Consider the following 11,156-nt stretch of genomic DNA (forward strand, 5'->3'; position numbering starts at 1 on the left):
TTTCATAGGATGCTAAAGGAGCCAAAGGAGGGGTAAATTTCTCTGCGAGTGTCAGAGAAGACTTTGTGAAGGAAGGTGTGTGTGTGTGTGTGTGTGTGTGTGTGTGTGTGTGTGTGTGTATGGGGAGGCAGTACAAGGTGCTGAGACCTGCTTATGCAGAAATCTGAAGATATGGAAACTACAAGTGGTTCAGTATAGCTAAAATGCAAAGTACAATTAGGCAGAAAATGAAGTCTCATGGAAAGGTGGGGACCATAAATAGCATGTGAAACCATTTGAACTTTATCTTATGGGCTATAGGAAGACACTGAACCAAAATTTTGCTCAAGGGATTGATAAGATTTATAAAAAAATAAATTTTCTGGATTAAGTGGGGGAAATGGACTAAGGTAAAAGAAGGATAAGAAAATATTTGCGACTAGGTCTACATCAGAAATGATTATGCCAAAACCGGTTTGGCTCAGTGGATAGAGCGTCGGCCTGCGGACTGAAAGGTCCCAGGTTCGATTCCGGTCAAGGGCATGTACCTGGGTTGCGGGCATATCCCCAGTAGGAGATGTGCAGGAGGCAGCTGATCGATGTTTCTCTCTCATCGATGTTTCTAACTCTCTATCTCTCTCCCTTCCTCTCTGTAAAAAATCAATAAAAATATATTTTTTTAAAAAAGAGAAATGATTAAATGTCTGTACAAAGACAGTATATGAGGAATAAAGGAAAAGGAAGAATTTGAGAGATTTGAGGGAGAGAATAGACTCAGAAGAACTTGATAACTGTAAGCATGAGGGTGAGTGAAGGAGGAGAGTCTAGAGAACTTCCATATCTGCAGCTTGGGCAACTAGGAAGAGAGGGATATTCTCTGAGATGGGGGAACACAAAGGAAAAATTAATTAGCTTTTTGGACCTGCTGAATTTTGATAAATCTGTGGTACAACCTGGTTGAGATCCAACAGTAGGCAGAGAGATATTTGAGAATAAAGCTTTGATACAGAGCTTAGTAGATTCAGCACATAGATAATGCAGTTCAAATCATGGGTGTAGAAGAAGTCACTGAGGGACACTGCAGACATATAAAATGAGAAGGCCGAAGTCAGAAGAGAGCAGAATATCAACTTTTGATGGTTGGTACAAAGAAGAAGAATCAGTTAAAGAAATAAGGAACGGAATGGTCTGAAAGGTAAAAGAAATGAGTAATGATGCACTAGAAGGCAAGAGAGAAATTTCAAGCTTTATTGAAGTATAATTGACAAATAAAATTGTAATATATTTAGAGTATACAATATAATTTGATATATGTATATATTATGAAAGGATTCCCAAATTAAATTAACACATCTATCATCTCACATAATTACTCTTTAAAAAAATTTCGTGAGCTTAGGATCTACTCTCTCAGCAAATTTCAACTATATAATTGTACAATACAATATTATCCTATATAATAAAAGCCTAATATACAAATCGATCAAACAGTGGAACGACCCGTTGCTATGATGTGCACTGACCACCAAAGGGCAGACGGTCAATGAAGGAGCTGCCCCCAGCCTGCAGGCCCCAGGCTGCCAAGGCGGGTGCCAGCGGGGACCCCCCCCGCTGATCGCCCAGCCAGTTGCTCTGCAGATTGGCCCTGATCACCGGCCAGGCCTAGGGACCCTACCGTGCACAATTTCGTGCACCAGGCCTCCAGTCAACTATAATCATCATGGTATATCTTAGATCCTCAGAACTTACCTTATAATCGAAAGTTTGCACCCTTTTACCAACATCTCCCCATTTCCTGCATTTCCCAGTTCCTGGCAACCACCATTCTACTATGTTTCTATGAGTTTGACTTTATAATTTTAGATTCTATATAAAGTGATACCATACAGTATCAGTTTTGTTCTCAGCCTTTGACTGGATGAGGCCTATTAGAATAATTATATTACTTAATTCAGTCATATAACAATATTTATTAGGTGCCTTACTAGGTACTCTGAGAAATGTCACTATTTGTCCAAAGTCATAAACATAGTATGTAGCACAGGATTAAACTCAGGTCTTTCTGATGTTGCAAAACTTGGGCATTTTACACATGTCCATGATTTTCAAATATCTTAGGAACAAAATCTTATAAGAATTCTAGGGAGAAGCCAAGATGGCGGCATAGGTAAATACTGGAGATTGCTGCCTCGCACAACCACTTCAAAAATACAACTGGATTCGGAGAACCAAGATGGCGGCATAGGTTAACGCCGGAGTTTGCTGCTTTGAACAACTACTTCAAAAGTGAAACCAAAAAACGGAAGGGACATCACCCAGAACCACAGGAACGCTGGCTGAGTGGAAGTCCTACAACTAGGAGGAAAGAGAAACGCACACGGACACTCAGAGGAGGCGCAGTGCTGAAGTCAAATTCTGAGGTGCGGAGTGCCCGGAGCGGGCTGGCGGCGGAGGGCGCAGTTGGCGTTTTCAATCGGGAGGGAGTCGCAGACTCTGAGCTCCAGATCTGGGCGAGTCTTTAGGGACCCAGACTCAAACGGGAGAAGCCGGACTGTCTGGCTTCGGTCAGAGCGAGTGCAGCTTTCTCTCCCAGCTTTGCAGCGGGTGCTGGGACTCAGAGAGGCAGAGCCCCTGGGGACAGGACTGAGAGCCGCCATAACTGCTCTCTCCGGCCCACCCTGTTGATCCTGTGTGACCCACCCCGCCCAAGCCCTGCACAAAGGCATTTGCCGGATAGCCTCAGGCAAAGGCTAGATTAGCACCTCCCTAGAGGACAGAAGTTCTCTCACTGCTGACACAGCTGATTCTCATAGCCACTTGGCCTGGAGGTCAAACCCTCCCTGGAATTAGCTACAACAATCAAGATTTAACTATAAGACTGCGAACAAAGACCACTAGGGGGTGCACCAAGGAAGCATAACAAAATGCGGAGACAAAGAAACAGGACAAAATTGTCAATGGAAGATATAGAGTTCAGAACCACACTTTTAAGGTCTCTCAAGAACTGTTTAGAAGCTGCCGATAAACTTAATGAGATCTACAGGAAAACTAATAAGACCCTCGATCTTATATTGGGGAACCAACTAGAAATTAAGCATACACGGACTAAAATAACGAATATTATACAGACGCCCGACAGCAGACCAGAGGAGCGCAAGAATCAAGTCAATGATTTGAAATGCGAGGAAGCAAAAAACATCCAACTGGAAAAGCAAAATGAAAAAAGAATCCAAAAATGCGAGGATAGTGTAAGGAGCCTCTGGGACAGCTTCAAGCGTACCAACATCCAAATTATAGGGGTGCCAGAAGATGAGAGAGAGCAAGATATTGAAAACCTATTTGAAGAAATAATGACAGAAAACTTCCCCCACCTGGTGAAAGAAATGGACTTACAGGTCCAAGAAGCGCGGAGAACCCCAAACAAAAGGAATCCAAAGAGGACCACACCAAGACACATCATAATTAAAATGCCAAGAGCAAAAGATAAAGAGAGAATCTTAAAAACAGCAAGAGAAAGAAACCCAGTTAACTACAAGGGAATACCCATACGACTGTCAGCTGATTTCTCAACAGAAACTATGCAGGCCAGAAGGGAGTGGCAAGAAATATTCAAAGTGATGAATACCAAGAACCTACAACCAAGATTACTTTATCCAGCAAAGCTATCATTCAGAATTGAAGGTCAGATAAAGAGCTTCACAGATGAGGAAAAGCTAAAGGAGTTCATCACCACCAAACCAGGATTATATGAAATGCTGAAAGGTATCCTTTAAGAAGAGGAAGAGGAAGAAAAAGGTAAAGATACAAATTATGAACAACAAATATGCATCTATCAACAAGTGAATCTAAGAATCAAGTGAATAAATAATCTGATGAACAGGATGAACTGGTGATTATAATAGAATCAGGGACATAGAAAGGGAATGGACTGACTATTCTTGGGGGGGAAAGGGGTGTGGGAGATGTGGGAAGAGACTGGACAAAAATCGTGCACCTATGGATGAGGACAGTGGGTGGGGAGTGAGGGCGGAGGGTGGGGCGGGAACTGGGAGGAGGGGAGTTATGGGGGGGGAAAAAAAGAGGAACAAATGTAATAATCTGAACAATAAAGATTTAATTAAAAAAAAAATACAACTGAAAGACAGAACAGACATCACCCAGAACCACAGGAAGGCTGGCTGAGGGAAAATTATACAACTAGAAGGAAAGAGAAAAGCATACCGAGACTCAGAGGAGGCACAGTACGGAAGTAAAATACAAAGGTGCAGAGGTGCGTGCGGAGCGGGCTGGCGGCTGAGAGCGCGGTTGTCTGTTTCAATCGGGAGGGCGTCTCAGGCTCTTAGCTCCAGTTCCGGGCAAGTCTCTAGGGACCCAGACTCATACGGGAGAAGCGGGACTGTCTGGCATCGGTCGGAACTCGAGGGCAGCTTTCTCTCTGAGGTACTTGCAGCGGTTGCTGGGACACTGAGAGGCAGAGCCTCTGGGAACGGGACTGAGAGCAGCCATAACTGCTCGCTCTGCCCGCCCTGTTGATCCCCTGGAACCCGCCCTGCCCAAGCCCTGCACAGAGGAATTTGCTGGTTAGCCTCAGGCAAAGGCTAGATTAGCACCTCCCTGGAGGACAGAAGTTCTCCCACTGCAGACACAGCTGATTCTCACAGCCAGTTGGCCTGGAGGTCAAATACCCCCCAGTGTTACCTACAACAATCAAGGCTTAACTACAACAAGACTGCGCACAAAGACCACAAGGGGGTGCACCAAGAAAGCATAAAAAATGCGGAGACAAAGAAACAGGACAGAAATAGAGGAAGGCAAAATGCTGGATATAGAGCTCAAAACCACACTTTTAAGGTCTCTCAAGAACTGTCTAGAAGCCGCCAATAAATTTAGTAAGGCCCTCAAAAAGACTGGTGAGACCGCCAATAAATATAGTGAGATCCTCAAGAAATCTAATGAGACCCTCGATATTGTGATAAAGGACCAACTAGAAATTAAGCATACACTGACTGAAATAAAGAATATTATACAGACTCCCAACAGCAGACCAGAGGAGCGCAAGAATCAAGTCAAAGATTTGAAATGCGAAGAAGCAAAAAACATCCAACCGGAAAAGCAAAATGAAAAAAGAATCCAAAAATATGAAGATAGTGTAAGGAGCCTCTGGGACAGCTTCAAGCGCACCAACATCAGAATTATAGGGGTGCCAGAAGAAGAGAGAGAGCAAGATATTGAAAACCTATTTGAAGAAATAATGACAGAAAACTTCCCCCACCTGGTGAAAGAAATAGACTTACAAGTCCAGGAAGTGCAGAGAACCCCAAACAAAAGGAATTCAAAGAGGACCACACCAAGACACATCATAATTAAAATGCCAAAAGCAAAAGACAAAGAGAGAATCTTAAAAGCATCAAGAGAAAGAAACTCAGTTACCTACAAGGGAATACCTATACGACTGTCAGCTGATTTCTCAACAGAAACTATGCAGGCCAGAAGGGAGTGGCAAGAAATATTCAAAGTGATGAATACCAAGAACCTACAACCAAGATTACTTTATCCAGTAAAGCTATCATTCAGAAGTGAAGGTCAGATAAAGAGCTTCACAGATAAGGAAAAACTAAAGGAGTTCGTCACCACCAAACCAGTATTATATGAAATGCTGAAAGGTATCCTTTAAGAAGAGGAAGAAGAAGAAAAAGGTAAAGATACAAATTATGAATAACAAATACGCATCTATCAACAAGTGAATCTAAGAATCAAGTGAATAAATAATCTGATGAACAGAATGAACTGGTGATTATAATAGAATCAGGGACATAGAAAGGGAATGGACTGACTATTCTTGGGGGGGGGAAGGGGTGTGGGGGATGTGGGAAGAGACTGGACAAAAATCGTGCACCTATGGATGAGGACAGTGGGTAAGGAGTGAGGGCGGAGGGTGGGGTGGGAACTTGGAGGAGGGGAGTTAATGGGGGGGGGGGAGAGGAACAAATGTAATAATCTGAACAATAAAGATTTAATTAAAAAAACAAAAACAAAGAAACATAAATAAATAAATAAATAAATAAAAAAGAATTCTAATATGAGGATCACGCAGTTGAAAAAAACCTGTCATGCTTTGACAAATGCATATGCTTACATAACCCAAACTCCTTTAAAGATATAGGACAGTACCATCACCTCAGAAAATTTCCTTTTAGCCCTTCCCAATCACTTCCTGCCCACAACTCCCAAAAGGCAACCACTCTTCTGACTTTTTCACACTACACTAAGTTAGCCCATTCTGCATTCAATCTGTTGTGATAGTACACGTCATGTAAACTGTGGAAAACTCCACTGTACACTTATGAGTAAGAGTGGAAAGGTTGCCCTGGCTGGTGTGGCTCAGTTGGTTGGAGTGTTGTCCTGTACACCAGAAGGGGTGGTGGGTTTGATCCCTAGTCAGGGCACATGCAGAGGCAACAAGTCAATGTTTCTCTCTCTCTCTAAAAATCAATGAAATACTGAGAAAAGGCAAATACCATCTTGGTATTATTATGAAAATAGTTTTAACTTTGCAGAGGCCAGGGAGCCCCCTCCCTCCCCCCTCACCCCCCAGATTACATTTTGAGAATTTTTGCTCTAGGGATTACAATATTTTGTATATATATATATATATATATATATATATATATATATATATATATACATATATATATATATATACACACACACACACACATACACACACTATTGATATTTTACGGAGAGGAAGTGAGAGGGATAGAGAATTAGAAACATTGATGAGAGAGAAACATCGATCAGCTGCCTCCTGCACATCCCCTCCTGGGGATGTGCCCGCAACCAAGGTACATGCCCTTGACCGGAATTGAACCTGGGACCCTTCAGTCCGCAGGCTGACACTCTATCCACTGAGCCAAACCGGTTAGGGCACAATATTTTGTTTTAAACATGAATACACTATTCTTTTTTTGTCTTCTCAACACAACCTCTGCAGAGCAAGCCTCATCATTCCTGTGAGCACATCAAACTTGCCCCTGCACAGCAGCCATCAAAGCTCACTTCAGTCCTCAGTGCCCTTTGGGGTAGACTGGTGCCAGCTTCCTGGCCAGCTGTGGCGATCTGTTATCTAAGGCAGTGATTTTCAACCACTGTGGCACAAGAATTTTTAAAAGAATACCTGACTATATAGGTCAAGAGCACTGACTGACCGCTTTTCCCTTAGATTGTCAAATAAAGAAATGACAACAGCCAACACAACAATAGCCATCTGGTGTGAATGAACCAAAATTGTAACTTTTTTTTTTGTCAGATCAACAAAAAATATATTTTTTGGTTGTGCTGCAGAATATTAATAATTAGTTTATGTGTGCCAAGAGATGAAAAAGGTTGAAAATCACTGATTTAAGGACTCCTTCTTCTCCTCTTGGCCTTCCAAGTGTGGTCCTCTCTTTGCCAGCCTCCATCACTGCCACTATGCCTTCCACCCCAGATGACCCTCACTTAACCTTCTTAGGCTTAAAGAACAGAATCATCTGCATCATTCACTAGTCTCTTTCTAATTTTTGTGGTATAAACTCTATGTTCTACTTTCTTCTGTTCTCCTTTGTTTTCTAAGAGCCTAATTTGGAAGTTAAAAATAACGCAGTTTCTCTTTGAATATCATGTGTTTAACAACCCTAATTTCAACCAGGCAGATGCAGATCTTGCTACCCATTCGCCTCCAAAAAGTTCTGTTTATTGTCTGTCACGATCACTCACTCCCACACCCCTATCCCCACAAAAAAATAAACTCTAGGAAAACAGGGACCATGTCTGTCTTCTTGTTCACCATGGTATCCCTACAACCTTAGGACAGTGGGCTAGCACACTACAAGCAAATAATACACTGTGAACTGAATTATTTTATTGTCTTTGAATGTCAGGTGTTTAACAATCCTAATTTCCACAAGGCAGATGGTACCCTTAAGTCAAACCTGGGAGGTGTGTCCAACCATTATTCTCTCTTAAAAACTGAGGAAACGGCCGAAACCGGTTTGGCTCAGTGGATAGAGCGTCGGCCTGCGGACTGAAAGGTCCCGGGTTCGATTCCAGTCAAGGGCATGTACCTGGGTTGCGGGCACATCCCCAGTGGGAGATGTGCAGGAGGCAGCTGATCAATGTTTCTCTCTCATCGATGTTTCTAACTCTCTCTATCTCTCCCCCTTCCTCTCTGTAAAAAGTCAATAAAATATATTAAAAAAAAAAAAAAACTGAGGAAACGGAGGCACAAAGAGGCTATATCTCTACTGTGGGTGACCTGGCATCAAAGCCCTGCATCCGAGCTGTTTATTCATCCTTAGAACTCCTGACTCCCTCACCTATACTCTTTTTTTTTTTTAATTGTGATTTTTTTTAACCCTCACCAGAGGATGTTTTTATTGATTTTAGAGAGAGAGAAACACGGGTGTGAGAAACATCTATCAGTTGCTTCCCGCACATGCCCCAACTAGGTATCAAACCCATACTCCAGTCATGTGCCCTGACTGGGAATGGAACCTGCAACCTTTTGGAGCACAGGACAACACCCCAACTGACCGAACCACCCAGCCAAGGCTGACCTATGCTCTTTCCACTATTTCTGGCAGGTATCTTACCAAATATCTGAGGACTGGCAACAACTCTGAAAACCTGAATACCCTCTTCTGAAGTGCAGGGAAAAATCAAACTGCCAATCTCTAAGTCAGTGGTTCTCAAAATGTGGTCCAGAAGATTCTGGAGATCCCTGAGACATTTTCAGGGGAATCTGCAAGTACAAACCTATTTTCATAATAAAACTATGATGTCATTTGATTGTTTCCCCTTGCATCCTGTTTCTTGAGTGTATGGTGGTGTTTTCAAGAGGTTATATATGATAACAGAACAGACAAATGCAGAAGTAGATATGAGAATCCAGCTATTTTTTCTTTTATGTATATACTAGAAGCCCGTTGCACGAAGATTCGCGCAATAGGCCTTCCTTCCCATGGCTGCTGGCACCAGTTTTCCTCCAGCACCCGGGACCCAGGCCTTTGGTCCGGCGGCTGTGGAGAAGCCAAGCCTCGAGGCTAGGAATCTCCAAGGCTTGGCTTCTCCGCTGCGGCCGCAGTGAGGCTTGGCTTCTCCAAGCCAAGCCTCTTCAGTCTTCAGTCTTCACTCCAGCCAGAGTCTTCAGTCTTCGCTCCGTGCCTGCGTATGCAAATTAACCGGCATCTTTGTTGGGTTAATTTGCATAGTCGCTGATTGGCTGGTGGGTGGAGTGGAGTGACCCCAATTTGCATGTTTCTCTTTTATTAGTGTAGACTAGAGGCCCAGTGCACAACATTCATGCACTGGGGGTGTGTGGGGGGCAGGTCCCTCAACCCGGCCTGCACCCTTTTGCAGTCCGGGAGCCTAAGCCGTCAGTTGGACATCCTTAGCGCTGCCATGAGGCAGGCTGCTGTGCTCACCCGCTGTCAACCCAGCTTGTGGCTGAGCAGTGCTTCCCCTGTGGGATTGCATTAACCACCAGGGGACAGCTCCTGCGTTGAACACCTGCCCCCTGGTGGTCAGTGCACGTCATAGCAACTGGTCATTCTGCCATTCAGTCACTTTGCATGTTACCCTTTTATTATATAGGATATATTTTTTTGTTATTGATTTCAGAGATGAAGAGAGAGAGAGAAACATTAATGATGAGAATCATTGATCAGCTGCCTCCTGTATACCCCATACTGGGGATTGAGCTGCAACCTGGGCATGTGCCCTGACAGGGAATCGAACTGCAACCTCCAGGTTCATAGGTTGATGCTCAACCACTGAGCCACACCGACTGGGCCCAGTTATTTTCTCTTCAGCCAGACATTAGATTTGTAAAAATGTAAAACAATATCTCTCTTCTCACATTTTATTTTTTTTTGCTTTGGAAATATTATTTTTTAAATTAAAATGTTTTATGTAATGCATTTGTTATTGTAATTTTGGGGCAGATTTTAAAATGAAGATATCATTCACATAGCATAAAATTTACCATTTTTAAGTGTACACTTCAGTGGTTTTTATTATATTCATTATGTTGTGCAACTATCATCACTATCTCATCACAAAACATTTCTACCACCCCAAAAAGAAAGTTCATACCTATTAGTGTTACTGGAAAGGGGACCTGCCAGTAGTGTGTGGGTTCTTGATTTCGTGCAGGAAAGATTTCACAATATGAGTCCAGGTGATTTTTTAGAGGATGTTTATTAAATCTGGGGACAGTGAAACAAGGAAGGGTCTAGGATAGAGGAAGCAACAGGAAAGGGACTAGGTGGGGAAATGAGCCTACGCTGGGCTGCTTTGGCTCACAATGTCAGAGAACAGGGAGCCCTGGAGACAGGTTCAGGGGGTTAGCCCGGGATTAGCTGCTGCTGCCGCCCACCAAATCTTGTGGGTTCCCTTAGCATTTAGGGGATGCATGCCTGTGAGGGAAGGAGTGGTGGGGGGGGGGGAGGGAAAGGCAGGGGCATGCTCCTAGGAGGGAGAGCCCTGAGCTGGGACCTTGGGTTTGAGGGGAGTTTTTTTTGTTTTGTTTTTTTTAATATATTTTATTGATTTTTTACAGAGAGGAAGGGAGAGAGATAGAGAGTTAGAAACATCAATGAGCGAGAAACATCGATCAGCCGCCTCCTGCACATCTCCCACTGGGGATGTGCCCACAACCCAGGTACATGCCCTTGACCGAAATCGAACCCGGGACCTTTCAGTCCGCAGGCCGATGCTCTATCCACTGAGCCAAACCGGTTTCGGCCGGGTTTGAGGGGTTTTAAAGGCTGGGAGTTTAGGGGAGGATCTCAATAGAATATTCATGTTTTATGCTGTTGTGCCAAAAAGACTTATTCCCCTAACTTTATCTGTACTTGGGTGTGGTGGCAAATGGCACTAAGTTTCCGCCCAGTTTCGAGGCGTAGATTTCTGCTACCTATCTCCTTGAGTAAAGTGATTTAAGCTATTTACCCTCTGGTTAGGGGGAAATGTAAACCATTTACTTTTAAGTATCCTAGGTTTAAGGGAAGATAGGATTTTTCAATTTACTAGATGGTTGTAAATGGCTTGGCCATTTAGCTTTCTGTCTCAGTTTCCCTATTCCGCCTGTTCTGGCTACTAGCTTGTCTCATTAGCAATAGTCCCAATATACCAAC

Source organism: Myotis daubentonii, chromosome 4, assembly GCF_963259705.1.
Source record: "Myotis daubentonii chromosome 4, mMyoDau2.1, whole genome shotgun sequence".
NCBI lineage: Eukaryota > Metazoa > Chordata > Mammalia > Chiroptera > Vespertilionidae > Myotis > Myotis daubentonii.